Below are 16,644 nucleotides of genomic sequence, written 5' to 3'. Positions count from 1 at the left end.
TAGAGTGAGTAGAAAATTTCTTAATAAAGAAAAATGAAAAGAAAAAAAAGAATAAAAAAATAAAATAAAAATCAAATAAATAAAGACATCACACACACAAACACACACACACACACACACACACACACACACACACACACACACAAGGATGGTGGCTCAATCCATTATCATTTAGAGGGTCAGTTATATCTCTGATACAGTGACCCTTAGCAGCTTTCTGTGTGCTTACCAGAGGTTAGATGAATGTTATATGCAAGTTTTCTCCTTTTCTCCATTTACCAGTTTAGAATCATTCAACAAAGTGATATTATTGTAATAACAGCAATGGTGCTTAGTACCGGGATAATCACAAACAAAAGAAAACCTGAAGTATAAGTGGAGAGTTCATAAGACTGCATCATGGGGAGACAACTTCCTTGACATTCCTAGAGGTAAGCACTAATATTAAGGCCTTGCTAGTCAAAGGCAAGCTAGGATGGCAACTGGGGAAATAAATGGCTACTGTCTTCTCTTGCTACATAATGAGAAATACTCATTCCAAAGTTACATGCATAGTTCATGGTTCATTACTTGTGCTAGGGAAGGTATAAATTTTCAGACAGTATATTACAAATTTCCCCTGTTTTGAACACTCCCAGCATACCTCGAGCTTAAATATTGTCTTAAATATCTTTTATCTCTTTTCTACTTCATTGAGAGCATCAACAATATGCTAGCCTAGGAGCTCTTCAGACTCTCTTACACTTGTATCATAGAAGGAAAATTTTATACTCTACCTTACTCATTCTGTACCTTGAGACTGCCCTGGCTTGGACTTGAAGAATTTCTCTGTAATTGAAATCACCTTAGACTTTTACTGTTTACTATACTATCCATACATTTGTAAATCTGCTAACAAAATCATTGTCGCCAGGCGTTGGTGGCACACGCCTTTAATCCCAGCACTCGGGAGGCAGATCTCTGTGAGTTCAAGGCCAGCCTGGTCTCCAAAGTGAGTTCCAGGAAAGGCACAAAGCTACACAGAGAAAACCTGTCTCGAAAAACCAAAAAAAAAAAAAAAAAAAAAAAAAAAAAGAAATCATTGTCAAGGTGGCCATCTATCTAAGTTAATGTTATTACTGATGTGATGAAACACTATGACCAAAGCAACTTGGAGAGAAAATGGTTTACTTCAATGTTCATCATCAAAGTAAGTCAAGACAGGAACACAAACAGGGAAGTAACCTGGATGCAGGAGCTTATGGAGAAGCCAAGGAAGAGTGCTGTTTACTGACTTTCACCTCATGGCTTGCCTAGCCTGCTATCTTATATAACCCAGAAACATCAGCCCAGTGGTGGTGCCACTTACAATATTCTGCACCCTCTTATATCAATCACTAATAAAATGTTCGACTCTGTACATTCTACAAATTTGGCTATAGCCTGATATTACAGAGGTATTTTCTCAATCAAGGTTGTGATGATACATTGTTTGTAATCTAAGAAATAAAACTTGCTTGAAGATCAGAGGACAAAGTCAGCCACAGAGTTAGCCACAGAGGTCAGAAGGAAGTGACTGGGCAGAGAAAGGAATATAAGGCAGAAGGAGACAGGAACTCAGGCTCTTTCAGGCTCAGAAATTTGTGAGGTAAAAGGTGGTGGCTGTGGCTTGCTCTGCTTCTCTGGTCTTTCAACTTTCACTCTGATATATGGCTCTTGGTTTTTATTATAATACCATTGAGAATTCGTACAACACAAAGTCCCTTCCACTTAGTTGACTATAACTTGTGTCAAGCTGACATAAAAGTTGTCAACACAATGACCATCCTTTAAAAACATTAAAAGGAATTCAATTGGTTGCATGATAATTATTCATTCTTAAGACTCAATAATCAGTTCATCATAACGGATTATTTTATGTCTTTTTACAAAAGTCACATTTCACTTCCTCTAATCTATATGTTTAACACCTAAGCCTAGTTAGTGTCTCTGAATGTCAGTATGTTTGAAGTCAGAAGCTGTAAAAGATAGCCAAGTTACAGTAATCTCATTACATAAAGCTTTAGTCAAGCTCAACTGTGACTCTTAGAAGAGAGACACCAGGGATACACAAGAACAGAGTGAAGTCCTCATGAGGACAAAGGAGAAGACATCGATATGCAGCTGAGAGTGGTCTCCAGGGAAACCAGATATGTCTATGCTAAATTGTCATGTCAGAAGCCAGAACTGTAAAAACAGAATTTTTGCTTTTCCTAAAACCTTAGAAAAATGACATTGTTCCCAAAGACCAAGGTCTGACTGAAATTAACTTGGTTAAAACTAAAACAATTTGATAGTGTTCTTACAGAAAGATGTATACATCTAGAAAAATGTTTGAAACAATTTTCCTAATAAAATATCTGCTAACATATATATATGTATATATATATATATACATATATATATTTCATTAATTTAGCAAATATAGTACCTGTTATGAATCTTGAATGGTTCTACACACCAAGACAAATGCAAATATATAATAAAGCCTATGAGACAGCTATATGATTATAACATGGAAATAAAAAGCACTCTTTTGGCAGTATAAAGCAAGTTGAAACAAAAGCTTAGAGGATGAAAAGGTAAATTCTGGACATTTCAAATTAGACTGTGATTTCTTTCAACATTAAAATAAAATTACAAAGGAGGAAAGACACGAGGCCAAATATCACAAAAAGCATAAAGGTAGGCACTTAAGATTCAAGCATCAGTTGCTGAATAATACCCTGGGCAAGTAGGTTCATTGGGTGTAGATTTGGAAAAGGCTTGAATTACAGGTATAGAAATGCACACTTAAGAATTTGCAAATGTTTATAATTATGAGCAGAAAATAAAGCAAGGTAGCTAAGAAAATCCACTCAGTGTCTAGAGACCCAGTTCTGTGATGGTAGTTAGTGTTCACTTTTCAGCTTTATAGCATGATTACAGAGCAAGGAAAGAAGGTAATAGTACTTTCCCACCACATTTCAGTTCCAGTTCATAAAACTCATGTGACAGACAAGTAAATAGCCTAGTCATTATACACACACATCTTCTAAAAAATTGCCTTTTACTTGATGTCTAGAACAAAGTAAACATCCAAAAATTTAACTTTTTGATTACAAGAAAGACCACTTAACATTTATTTCAGGAAAAGTAATACCACAGTAACATACCTAATGTGTATAAGTATCAATTTTAAAAACAAAATGAAATCTTTAAAGCAAAATAGATACATTTTCTTTTAGTCTTCACTTTAATTATGATTAGCATTTTCCCTTTGAAGTCAAAAGAGAGATAGAAAGAATAATATTGTGTTTCATTAAATAACTACAGGATGTACATGCAACAATGAAATGCAGTCAATGAGTGTGAAAAAATGTTTTAGGGAAATCAGACTTATCAGACACCTACATAGGGCATAATATCACAGTTGCAAAATGAGTTCATTGAAAAGTAACCACTCTAAGCCAAGTTTCCATTTTAATTTGTTGTTTCTATTTTATAAGACATGAGACAGATTTTGAGGAAAAGTTTGGATTAGGCAGAAAGTAGATTGAGTTCTCTGCAATCTCATAAAAACATTGTTTAAACCCTGAAATAAAATTCCAGCTTTGGCTCTGTGATGTTGAACAACCTATTTCACAATTTTTTTTTGAGACAGGTTTTCTCTGTGTAGCCCTGGCTGTCCTGGAACTTGCTCTGTCCACCAGGCTAATCTTGAACTCAGAAATACACCTATCTCTGCCTCCTTGGAAGGAAACAAACTTGAGCTCGCGGGGGAGGGGGGACCACTTTTATTACTTTGTGAACTTGGCTTTGTTTTCTTCTCCTTCTCCTTCTTCTGCTTCTCCTCCTCCTTCTTCTTTTTCTTCACCTTCTTCTCCTCCTTTTCCTCCTTTCTCCTTTCCTCCTCTTAACCCTCCTTCTCTTCCTCCTCTGCTTTCTTCATGCCCCCTGCTCCTATTCCTTCTTCCTTTCTTCCTCCTCATCCTGTTCCAGAAACTTCTCTTCATCCTCCCTCTCCTCTTCCTATTATTCATCCTACTGCTTCTCCTTTTCTTACTCCTCCTCACTCTTAACCAATTTGGCAAGCAACAGGGCTAGGGTTTCTCTCATCATGTGTGCAATAACAAGCCTGAGCTTAAGGTATCAAAGCTCCAGGTATTCAGAATGCGTTCTTGTGGGAGAAGTATTAGAATGGGTATATCTCATGATTGAAGCTGTTGTTTATTAAAGCTGGAATGTGTTAACATGGTCTGGAGCAGTGAAGCAAAGCTGAGTTCTGCCAAAGAATGCTGGGACCTAGAGAACTGTGGGCAGCTTTGGCTTATCAGTCCTTTGGTAGTACAAATGAGTTGAGCTCGTGGTAGCATATGAGTAAAGCTGGCATAACACTCTCAGTCAATATCCCTGTGTTAGGATGTTCACAACTGCTGTCAGTGTGCTAAATACAATCTTGAAAGATTAACAAAGCAACAATAAAGAAGCTAGCAACTGCCCACTTCCTCCTCCCCCTTCCTGAGTAGAGATTATTTCTAAAGCTATTTAAAATAGAAATGGATTCAAGTGGGTCTTCTGTCCACACCCTGGCCTTTGCTGCATAAGATTGCTTTCAACAATCTAAGATGCATGAATGCCTTTTCATCGCACGAGGAACGAATGCCCGCTGGCAAATGAATCATATTATAAAAATTGATTGTATCCCAAAAGGGGAAATGTTATTGAAGAGCCAATGGCCTGGGATGATACACCATTGATCACTGTAAAGAATACTTCCAGAAACTGTTTTTAATCTTTCTGCCAGAGCATTAGCAATTATTCTTTAGCTGGTGGTGAGTAATGACTTGAGTTTCCCAGCTTCCCAATCGATAAAACATTTACCCTACCACTACAAATGTGCTCTTCGCTTAGACAAGCAGAATTTTTCTTCCAATTACTTTTTTTTTTTTACTGTGACCTCATAAAATATTTTTAAACATATTTCAAAGCTTTTCTTTTTTAAGGAAATGGCAATGGTTATCCATGTGTTATTTTTCCTCCCTTCCTTTGAATAATAAGTCCTGAGGGTTTTACAGTGATTTGATAACTGATTGCTTTTCATCATCATTTTCAAACTTAAGACATGATTTGAATTCAGCCAACTGCTAAATATTAGGGTTGGCAGTTACAGAATATTTACACTTCCTCTGCATGCAGAAAGATAAAATAACACTACTATGGAGGCCGACCTCTCACACCTTCTGTACACACCTAATGCAGCTATGACCTTGGCCAATGGAGAGCACCTATAAAACAGTTATCAACCTAACAAATAGATGAAGAGAAAAGTTGATATAAAATATATGTAGAGAAGTACACTTGATATGTAAAAAAATTAACATTCCAGAAAACTTTCAAGAAGTAAAACTCTACTTCCAATTGAAATGGATACCTAAATGCAAGACAAATCATCTACTGTGATTTCTATCACAGTCACTTTTTGTGTAGACCAAAATGTATTTTGTCATTTATTTGCTAAGTTTTATTTATTAACTAACTTTTTTACCAAAGCACTTTGTTTTTTCAACAACCAAACATTTCTTTAATTGGTCTCTCTTTTTATTAATTAAATATCAACTTTGAAAATTGTCTACATGTACTATGTTATCTACATGTATCTATATTCTGATTATTCTCACGCCCTTTTAATCTGTTCCACTCAGACTCTCTTTTCTTCCCTTGTCTACCCATCCTCCTCACTTTATATTGCTTTCTCACATTCATGTCTCTGTGTTTTTTTGTTTTGTTTTGTTTGTTTTGGGAGACAGGGTTTCTCTGTACAGCTTCGTGCCTTTCTTGGAACTCACTTGGTAGCCCAGGCTGGCCTGGAACTCACAGAGATCCTGGCTCTGCCTCTCAAGTGCTGGGATTAAAGGCATGCGCTACCACTGCCCAGTGTCTCTTTGTGTTTTATTCTGTGATAAAATGAGTTTATTCAGGGTTGTTTGACTATGCACTTGGAGCTACCCATTGGATCCTGATGGGCTCAGAAGTGGTATACAGCCACGGACAATAATTTCTTCTCTTCCAGGATTTATTAAAAATTGGTAATCAGCTCTTTTACCAGGACCTGTGGTAATATTGTGTCCCCTAATATATTGTGTACCTTAATAAACTTATCTGGGGTCAGAGAACAAAACAGCTGCTAGATAGATATAGAGGCCAGAAAATGGTGGCACTCACACACCTTTAACCCTAGCATTCTAGAGGCAGAGGTCTATCTGAATCTCTGTGAGTTCAAAGCCACACTGGAAACACCCATGCATGGAAACACACCTTTAATCTCAGAAAGTGATAGCAGAAAGCAGAAAGGTATATAAGTCATGAAAACCAGGAACTAGAGTCTGTTAAGCTTTTAGCCTTTTGAGCAGCAGTTTAGATGAGATCCATATGGATGAAGACATAGAGGCTTCCAGTTTGAGGAAATGAGATCAGCTGAGGAATTGGCAAGGTGAAGTTAGCTATGGCTGGTTCTGCTTCTCTGATCTTCCAGCATTCACCCCAATAACTGGCACTGGGTTTGCTTTTATTAATAAGACCTTTTAAGATTCATGCTGCAGTGACCCATCAACATGGGCCTCATTCACACCAAGACTGTGAAGAAGGTGGCCCAGGTCATTATTGAGAAGTACTACATGTGCCTGGATGGAATGACTTCCACACCAACGAGTGCATGTGTGAGCAGATGGCCATTATCCCCAGCAAGAAACTCTGCAACAAGATAGCTGGTTATGTCACACATATCTGATGAAGAGGATTCAGAGAGGTCCTGCGAGAGGTATCTTTATCAAGTTGCAGAAAGAAGAGAGAGAAAGGAGAGATAATTATGTTCCTGAGGTCTCAGTCCTGGATCAGGAGAACATTGAGGAAGATCCTGACACCAAGGAAATGCTGAAGCTTCTGGACTTCGGGAGCCTCTCTAAACTGCAGGTCACTCAGACTACAGTTGGGATGAATTTCAAAACACCACTTGGATCCGTTTGAATCTGTTCTGTCATATTTTCAATAAACCTGAAAACAACAACAACAACAAAAAATGGTAGTCAGTAGTAATGGGAAGTACCTTAAAAGCTGGATATGATTCCATGACATTGTTCAGGCCAGTCTTTTTCGGTCAGATGCAAATAACTGTAGGTGTTTTAAGTTTATGACTATAATATGTATAATGTGCCAAGAGACTGTGATTTTGTAGCCCCTCCTCCTGTCTTCTGGCTTTTTCATTCTTCATGTCACCTCCTCCATGATGTTCCCTGAGCCTTAGAGGGCATAGTATAAAGTCTTGTTTAGGAATGTGCACTCAGCTATCACTTAATTCTAAGCTTCATGGCTACTCAACTGTCTCTGTATTCACTAATACGGATGAGAATGCCTGTTGTCTACATGTATAAACACAGATATTTAGAAGACAAATGATACTATCTTGATTTAATCAACTAAAATTTAAGTTACCCCTTTGGACCTGTGACCTTCTTTGATATGGGTGGTTGATTAGGTTTACAGAATGGGTTGCCTCCTGTGGAGGAGGCTTCATATTCAATCAGAGGGTGCTAGATTACCCATGCAACGGTGCATCTTCCGTGGAAGGTTGATTGTGCAGTTCACAGGGTTCACAGCTAATTAATGTTGATATCCTTGTTTCCTCAGTTGCATGCATAGAACTCATTTGAAAGTTAGCCAGTGGAAGAAAATTTCAGACTAAAGTCCCAGTTTGTTCTTCTTGAAACCAAAGTGTGTGGAGTGTTCACCATTTGGTCTGGTACTCTTGTTCTGCTGAAGATTTGTAATCACAGAGTTTTTTTTGATTGCTTATTCAATTATTTCAAGTGGATTTGGAAAATTAAATCTACCACTAACAAGTTACATTCTTAATTCTTTCTCCAACCAAGAAAGGTTTATAATAAAGTGGTCTGAACTAAGTAAACAAAGTGTAATGACTTATCCTTATTACCACTATATAATATATATATACATATATATATATATACATATATATATATATATATATATATATATATGTGTGTGTGTGTGTGTGTGTGTGTGTGTGTGTGTGTGTGTGTGTGTGTGTTACCTGTACTGGGTTTGTGGCATGATTTCATATTAACTTAGTGAAGATAATTCTTGGATTAAAGAGTCAGAGATCTGAGCATTCTATATTCTCTTATTCTCTACACTTTGACCAGCTGAAGGATTCTATATTAATCTGTATTTACTGCAAAAAGAAGCTTCACTGATGAGTGTTGAGAGATGCATTAATCTATGTGTTTAATGATAAGTTATCAGAAGTTGGTTTAATACTATTTCTATCACCCATTCTCATTACTCTGGTAGATGAATAACAGTCAGGAAGTAGTTGGTGTCTTTCATGATGTCTGTGCCACTATTGTAAAAGAGGACATGTCTTGCCAGGCCAGTAGTTATTGTGGCTCCAATTCTATTTTGGCATCTAAATCACATATCCTCCTCCCAAGGTTCATGCATCCTTCCAATGGGGGTGGGAGCAGAAAGACTTTAAGAGCCAGAGATTGTAGATGAATACAAAGAAAATATCCTCACAGTAATTGTGGCAGCAGGTACAAGACCCATCCAAATTCAAGTCAAACCGAATTTCACCATCAGTGTGGAGATGGTCACAGAGACCTACCCATAGTTGAGGACTACTGGCATTTGATAGCTACAAGGGGAATAGTCAGTTTCCTATAAGAGTGTTGTCCCTGGCAAGTCAACCCTGTTCCAGTAGGAGGCCAAATATCTGAGAAATATAAGTAATACAAATTGAACATGATGAGTTGAAAAAAATATAAAAAATATTGGTGAGTAGTGAAGAAAAGTCGATCTCGAAGGATTTAAGAGAGAGTGGATATGATCAAAACACAGTATAAAAAAATTCTCAAATATCTAATAGAAAGAAATCAAAAGAATTTTATTTTAAAACCACTTAATGAAAAAAAGTATAGTTTATAAATTTCTTCCCATATGTTTGCTCAGAGCCATCAGTGAAATCCTTGTATTTTTTACTTTGTTTTATTAAGAAATTCTTTATTTATCTTACAAACAATCACAGACCTCCAGCTTCCCTTCCACCCATCTCTAGCCCCAATCCAACCCCTATTCCCCCCTCTGAAAAGATAAGGTCTCCCACGGGGAGTCAATAGAGTCTGGTACATTCAGTTTAGGCAGGTCCAGGCCCCTCCCCCTGCATCAAGGAAATGCAAGGTGTTCAATCATAGGTAATGGGCTCCAAAAAGCCAGCTCATGCACCAGGGATGGATTCAGATCCTACTGCCAGGGGACCCTTAGAGATTAAGCTACAGAAGTGTCATGCTTATGCAGACAGCCTAGTCTAGTCCCACGGAGGCTCCATAGCTGTTGGTCTAAACTTCATGAGTTCCCACTAGCTTGATTTGGTTGTTTCTGTAGGTTTTCTAAATCATAATCTTGATGTCCCTTGCTCATACAATCCGTCTTTGCTCTCTTCGATTGAATTCCTGGTGCTTGGCTGTGGACCTCTGCATCTGCTTCCAACAATTACTGGATGAAGGCTCTCTGATGACAGGGTATTCACCAAAATGATTATCAGGTTAAGCCAGTTCAGGCACCCTCTCCACTACTGCTAGTAGTCTAAACTGGGGTCATCCTTATGGATTCCTGGGAACTTCCCTAGCTCCAAGTTTCTCCCTATCCCCATGATGTCTCCCTCTATCAAGGTATCCTTTTCATCACTCTCCCACTCTGTCCATGTTTCAGCTCAACTATCCCATTCCATTATGTTCTCATCCCCCATCCCTTACCCTCTATTGGCTCCCCTTACTCCCAGTTTATTCATAGAAATATCATCTATTTCTTCTTCCCAGAGTGAACCATTTATCCCTCTTAAGTTCCTCCTTGGTACCTACCCTCTCTGGAGCTGAGGTTGTAGTCTGGTTATGGTTTGCTTTACAATTAGTACCCACTTTTGAGTATACCATGTTTGTCTGTCTGAGTCTGGGTTACCTCACTCAGGATGACATTTTATAGTTCCATGCACTTGTCTGCAAATTTTATGATGTCATTGTTTTTTACTGCTGAGTAGTACTCCATTGTGTATATGTGCTACATTTTCTTTATCCATTCTTTGGATGAGGGCCATTTAGGTTGTTTCCAGGTTCTGGCTATTATGAATAATGCTGCTATGAACACAGTTGAGCAAGTGTCCTTGTGGTATGATTGAGCATTTCTTGGATATATGCCCAAGAGTGAAACATTGGGTCTTGAGGTAGATTGATTCCCAATTTACTGATTTCCAAAGTGAATGTACAAGTTTGCACTCTTACCTACAGTGGAGGAGTGTTCCCTTGCTCCACATCCTCTTCAACATAAGCTCTCATTAGTGTTTTGAATCTTAGCCATTTTGATGGGTATAAAATGGCATCTCATAGCTGTTTTGATTTGCATTTCCCTGATGACTAAGGATTTTGAGCAATTTATTACATGTCTATCAGACATTTGAGATTCTTGTGGTGATATTTTATTTATGCTGAAATGTGATATTTTATTTGTGCTTTAATAAAGTTTACCTGCAGATCAGAAGAAATAGTAAGCTAATTTAAGTAAACAATAAGTCAGGTAGCATATGCCCTTTATCCCTTAGCAGGCAGGGTGTCTGTGTGTCAAGGCCACACTAGGGAACAGAGCCAAGTGTGGTGACACACACCTTTAATCCCAGTACCAATCATAGAGGTCAGGAGGTCTGTACAGACAGATAGAAAGTGATGGGGCTGTGTAGGAAGAGGAAGTGAGGTAGCTTGGCTAAGATAGCCAATGAGAGGGCAGAACATCAAGGGAATAAAGGCATGGGTAGACAGGAAGTAACTCACATTTGGAAGATGCAGAGTTGGTGAGGTAAGGTTGGCTGGTGGCTTTCCCTATCTCCCTGATATAAGGCTTTCACTCCTATATTTGGCTCCATTTTTTTTTTTTATTTAATAAGACTATTTAGAAATTCATCTACAGATTCTTCTATTGAGAATTCTCTGTTTAGCTCTGTAGCCAACTATTTTTTATTAGATTGTTTGGTATTTTGATATCTAGTTTCTTGAGTTCCTTATATATTTTGGAGTTCAGCCCTCTGTCAGATGTGGGGTTGGTAAGGATGTTTTCCCATTCTGTATGTAAAGCTTACTTTACCCAGCAGGGCTACATAAGGGAATTAGTTGACCACAGGAATAGTTATCAGGTATTGAAAGGGTCTACACTTGTATGTGCAGTATGCTTTGTTCTAGCAAGGTGGAGGTCTTTTGCCCTGCCCCTTGACATTGTTATAGAAAGTCCCTTTGAAGAGACAGAATGGGTCAGTGGATTTTATTTTTTGTTGTTGCTGTTGTTTTTCTTTTTCCTAGCTTTATTTTCTTTTCCCCCCTTTTTTATTAAGAAATTCTCTATTCACTTTACATGCCAACTACAGATTTCCTTCTTTTTCCCTCTTTCTACTCCCCCCATCCTACCTCCCATCCCCACATTTTCCAAATCAAGGTCTCCCATGGGGAGTCAGCAGAGCCCAGCACACTCAGTTGAGCCAGATCCACACCAAGGCTGTGCAAGGTGTCACACCACTGGCACTGGGCTCTTAAAGCCCACCCATGCACCAGAGATGGATCCCAATTCCCTGCCTGGGGTCCCCTCAAATAGTTCAAGCTAAACAACTATCTCCCATATCCAGAGGGCCTAGTCAAGTCCTTTAGGGGCTCCACGTCTATTAGTCCACAGTTCATGGGCTTCCACTGGTGTAGCTGGTCATTTCTACACGTTTTCCTATCGTGATCTCAATGTTCCCTGCCCACAGATTCCCTCCTCTCTCTCATTGATTGGATGCCTGGAGCTCAGTCTGGCACCTGGCCATAGATCTTTGCATGTGCTTCCACCAGTCACTGGATGAAGGCTCTATGATGGCAGGGTATTCACTAGACTGGTCACCAGAGTAGACCAGTCCAGGCACCCTCTCGACCATTGCCAGTAGTCCAAGGTGGGGTCATCCTTGTGGATTCCTGAGAGCTTCCCTAGTATCCTGCCTCTTCCTAGTCCCATGATGTCTTCTTTTATCATGGTATCTCTTTCCTTGCTCTCTTACTCTGTCCCTTTTCCAGCGTGACCCTCCTAATTCCTTGTGTTCCCACTCACCATTCTTTGCCCTCCATTACCTGCCCCCTGTGCCACTCCCAGTTTTGCTCATGTCAGTGGATTTTGATCCAGGTCTTGTGCTGTGGGATGGTCTATATATCAAATCTGTTGCTCTGATTGGTCAATAAATAAAACACTGAATGGCCAGTGGCCAGGCAGGAAGTAGGTGGGACAAGGAGAGAGGAGAATTCTGGGAAGCAGAAGGCTGAGGCAGATAGACACTGCAGCCGCCGCCATGACCAGCAGCATGTGAAGATGCTGGTAAGCCACCAGCCATGTGGCAAGGTATAGATTTATGGAAATGGATTAATTTAAGCTATAAGAGCAGTTAGCAAGAAGCCTGCCACGGCCTTACAGTTTGTAAGCAGTATAAGTCTCTGTGTTTACTTGGTTGGGTCTGAGCGGCTGTGGGACTGGCGGGTGACAAAGATTTGTCCTGACTGTGGGCAAAGCAGGAAAACTCTAGCTACAAATGGCACCCAACGTGTTGGCAAGAGTTTCCACCTAAAACCTGAGAAAAGATTCTAAAACGGAGCTAAAAACAGCTTCCTAATTGTCTCTCTCAAATGAGCAGCAGCTGCCGGTTTGAGTTACTGGCAGGTTCCTGGCGTGTGCGCTCGATCTGCAGTATGGCGGGAATGAGGCCTCTGCAAGTGGCACATTAAGCTGCATGGTGGATTTAGCCTTTGCTAGTACAAAACAAAAAGAGGTTTCTGGGCTACACGCTGCTTTGATAAGAAGCATAGACCCACTATTTCTGAGAATTGATGGCTCCCAGAGCTGGCGGAAAACGTACCACCGCCATGTTGGGAAGCTGAAGTGGGTGGAGCCAGCAGCCACAGCGCCGTTTCAGGCTTAAAAGGCTGCAGTTTAAAGCAATAGGCTCAAGGTAATATAAAACATAAGCCACATAAAGATGGCTACCACACAGAGAATCTGGATTATGTTCTCTTTGATATTCGTAACTGAAGAGAAACATTTGATTGCAAAAGCTGTTGAGTTATGCCAAAATGTGTGTTTTAAAGGTACCTTAACTTCAAAATTTGGATGTAAGGATATGTTGCTTTGGAAAGGAGGCTCTGCTTTTGTTTCTACAGAAAGCCAGAGGCTATGGATTTATTCCAGATTAAGATACATCAGGTTTAACCAGCCAAGACCACCTGAAAGGTCTCCGATGACACCATGGATCAGATGATCCAACATCCAGAATTGTTTCAAGGCAACTGGCCCAGACGATAAGTCTCACGGACTACTCTATGATCCTAAAATTGTCTTTGTGTCCCCATAAGATATAGTGCCCTCCTCCAGCAGGAAGTAGTAAGAGAAGCTACACCCAAATTCCCAAATATACCAAGCTGGCTTTGGAGATATGTAAAAGTTAAAACCTTCCTTTTTAAAAAAAGAAAAGGGGAAGTGCTGTGGGATGGTCTATATATCAAATCTGTTGCTCTGATTGGTCAATAAATAAAACACTGAATGGCCAGTGGCCAGGCAGGAAGTAGGTGGGACAAGGAGAGAGGAGAATTCTGGGAAGCAGAAGGCTGAGGCAGATAGACACTGCAGCCGCCGCCATGACCAGCAGCATGTGAAGATGCTGGTAAGCCACCAGCCATGTGGCAAGGTATAGATTTATGGAAATGGATTAATTTAAGCTATAAGAGCAGTTAGCAAGAAGCCTGCCACGGCCATACAGTTTATAAGTGATATAAGCGTCTGAGTGATTATTTTATACGTGGATTGTGGGACTGCGGGGCTTGGTGGAGCCTGGAGAGAAGCCCTCCAGCAACAGTCCTGTGGTAATATTGTGTTCCTAAAATATTGTGCACCCTAATAAACTTATCTGGGGTCAGAGAAAAGAACAGCCACTAGATACAGAGGCCAGAAAATGGTTATACAGACACCTTTAATCCTAGCATTCTGAAGGCAGAGATCCACCTGGATCTCTGTGAGTTCAAAGCCACACTGGCAACAGCCAGACATGGTGACACAGACCTTTAATCCCAGGAAGTGATGGAGGAAGCACAAAAGTATTTAAGGAATGAGGACCAGGAACTAGAGCCTGGTTAAGCTTTTAGGCTTTTGAGCAACAGTTCAGCTGAGATTCATTCTGGATGAGGACTGAGAGGCTTCCAGTCTGAGGAAACAGGATCAGCTGAAGAATTGGCAAGGTGAGGTGACTGTGGCTTGTTCTGCTTCTCCTATCTTTCAACATTCACCTCAATACCTGGCTCCAGGTTTGTTTTTATAAATAAGACTTTTAAGATTCGTGCTACAAGGTCCTCTTGAAGCTATCCTTTGTTTCTGTCTTTCTCCTCTCCATTATCTAAAAGTTTTTTTTAATCTCCCTCTCCTCCTCATAGGAACCCTTTAAAAGATAGGAGCTGGCCTCCCCCAGCAGAATATCTTTCTAAACCAGGTAGCTTGATTTATCTAAACTGCCTCAAACATCATGATTCACTTAAAGACATTTCTTCAATCTTTACTGTTCATACCTACAGACAGTGTTAAAGAAAAGTCCATGGGGTAGAGTACAATGACAGATAATCAAGGTTTTTGTTTGTTTGTTTGTTTGGTCTCTCCCTCCCCTAACTAGGAAAGTTGTTTCTATATTCTAGCTCTTGGACACAAAGTAAAGTGGTCACAATCAAGTGGGATGCTGACTGTGAAGGAGTATGTACTCCACAAGGCACCACATAGATAGGGATGAAAACATTATAACAACCATTTTTGATAAAATGATGTCCCTGTTGGAAATATTCTTCTCTGAAAACTTGCATATTACTTTTAGACACAAACTTCATTCATTATATGGTCGGCAACCTGACCTATGATTTTTCTTATATCTCCCTAAGAATTCCATGTTTTAAAACTATTGTTACACACTGCCATGTAGCTGTAGACCCCTAGCTGACTGAACTTCTTTTCCTAGAAACTTAATCAAACATACACATCTCTTCATTCTGTAGCAGGCATCATGGGGCACACAAACTGAGATTAGTGACTGACCCTGCTATTCATTCTGACACTGTACACCATGGATCACATTCTTTTAATGAACAGCAGGGGATAAGAGAAAAGGAAAGCATCATTAGCCAAAAGTTAGCTGAGGATTCAAAAGCTATTCACTTGATTCTAAGAAGCTCTTCTGAAAAGAAACCCTTTGGCTCCTGCATCTATGTAACAAACAGCATTCCCAAGGATGATTTGTCCTCGCCTTTAGCACAATAAAACATATGCCAAATTTAAGTCACATGTATTTCCTTGTTCACTTATCTATTATTAAATTTCTGACATGATTTAAGAGAATTAGCTACTCTCTCTGAATCTGTGGATTGTAGGATAGTTATTCTTCATTTTACAGCTAATAGCCACTTATGAGTAAGTATATATGGTGATGACCTCAGCTAAGACTCCTAGCAATAATGAATATGTAACCTGAACTTGCCATGTCCTGTAGCTGGAGAGTTTCTCTCCAGCTCCCTCCAAGCCCCAGCAGTCCCACATCCCACTTATAAAATAAACACACAGACTGTTGTACTATTTAAGCTGTTTGGCCTAATGGCTCAGGCTTCTAACTATCTTGTTCTTAAATCTTATATTAACCCATTTCTATAAATCTAAATTTTGCCACATGGCTCATGGCTTACCAGTATCTTACATGTTGATACTCATGGTAGAGGCTGGCAGTGTCTCTCAACTCAGCCTTCCTATTCCCAGAATTCTCCTCTCTGCTTGTCCCGCCTATACTTCCTGCCTGGTCACTGGCCAATCAGCATTTTATTTATAAAGAGCGATATCTACAGCAATGTCCTGTGACCAGATTTGTTCCTAGCCCAATTGTCATTAAAGCAGCTTCATCCACTTTGTTGGAAACAGACATAGACCAACAGACAAACATTAGGTGGAGTTCTGGGAATCCTTTAAAAGAGGTGGAAAAAGGATTGTAGGAGACAGAGGGGTCAAAGATACCACAAGAAATCTCATAAAATCAACAAGTTTGGGCTCATGGGGCCTCATAGATGCTGAATTGATAACCAGGGACTGTTGTCAGTTGACAACCAGTACATGGGACTGACCTAGGCACTCTACATATATGTGGAAGTTGTAGAGCTTGGTCTTTTTGTGTGACTCTTAACAGTGGAAGCAGTGACTGTCTCTGACTCTTTTACAAGCTTTTCGTACCATACTCCTCATACTAGATTATTTTGCCCAGCCTTAATACAAGGAGAAGTGCTTAGTCTTATTGCAAGTTGATATGCCATGGTTTATTGATAACAATGGGAGGTCTGCCCTTTTTTGAATAGAAATTAAGGATGAGTGGATGGGGAATGCAGACTGAAGATGGAGAGGAGGGAATGGGAGGAGAGAAGAAAGAGAAAACTGTGTCCTGGATGTAAATAAATAAATAAATAATTTTATTTTTTTTAAAAAGGCAGAGAATTAGTTTTGGAA

At 39.6% G+C, this 16,644-nt stretch overlaps 1 long non-coding RNA gene and 1 pseudogene across 1 annotated transcript in view; one reads left to right on the top strand and one right to left on the bottom strand.

Moving 5' to 3' along the window:
* The window catches only part of LOC121827604 (uncharacterized), a 162,722-nt gene that overhangs the window by 110,060 nt on the left and 36,018 nt on the right, over positions 1-16,644 (bottom strand). The gene's annotated exons all lie outside the window — the stretch shown is intronic.
* LOC102925080 (small ribosomal subunit protein eS17 pseudogene) lies at positions 6,612-7,055 on the top strand (annotated as a pseudogene).

The sequence above is a fragment of the Peromyscus maniculatus genome, chromosome 2, assembly GCF_049852395.1.
Source record: "Peromyscus maniculatus bairdii isolate BWxNUB_F1_BW_parent chromosome 2, HU_Pman_BW_mat_3.1, whole genome shotgun sequence".
In the NCBI taxonomy this organism is placed as follows: domain Eukaryota; kingdom Metazoa; phylum Chordata; class Mammalia; order Rodentia; family Cricetidae; genus Peromyscus; species Peromyscus maniculatus.
Note: the sequence above shows the minus strand (reverse complement) of the source record. Positions and strands in the feature narration are given on the sequence as shown.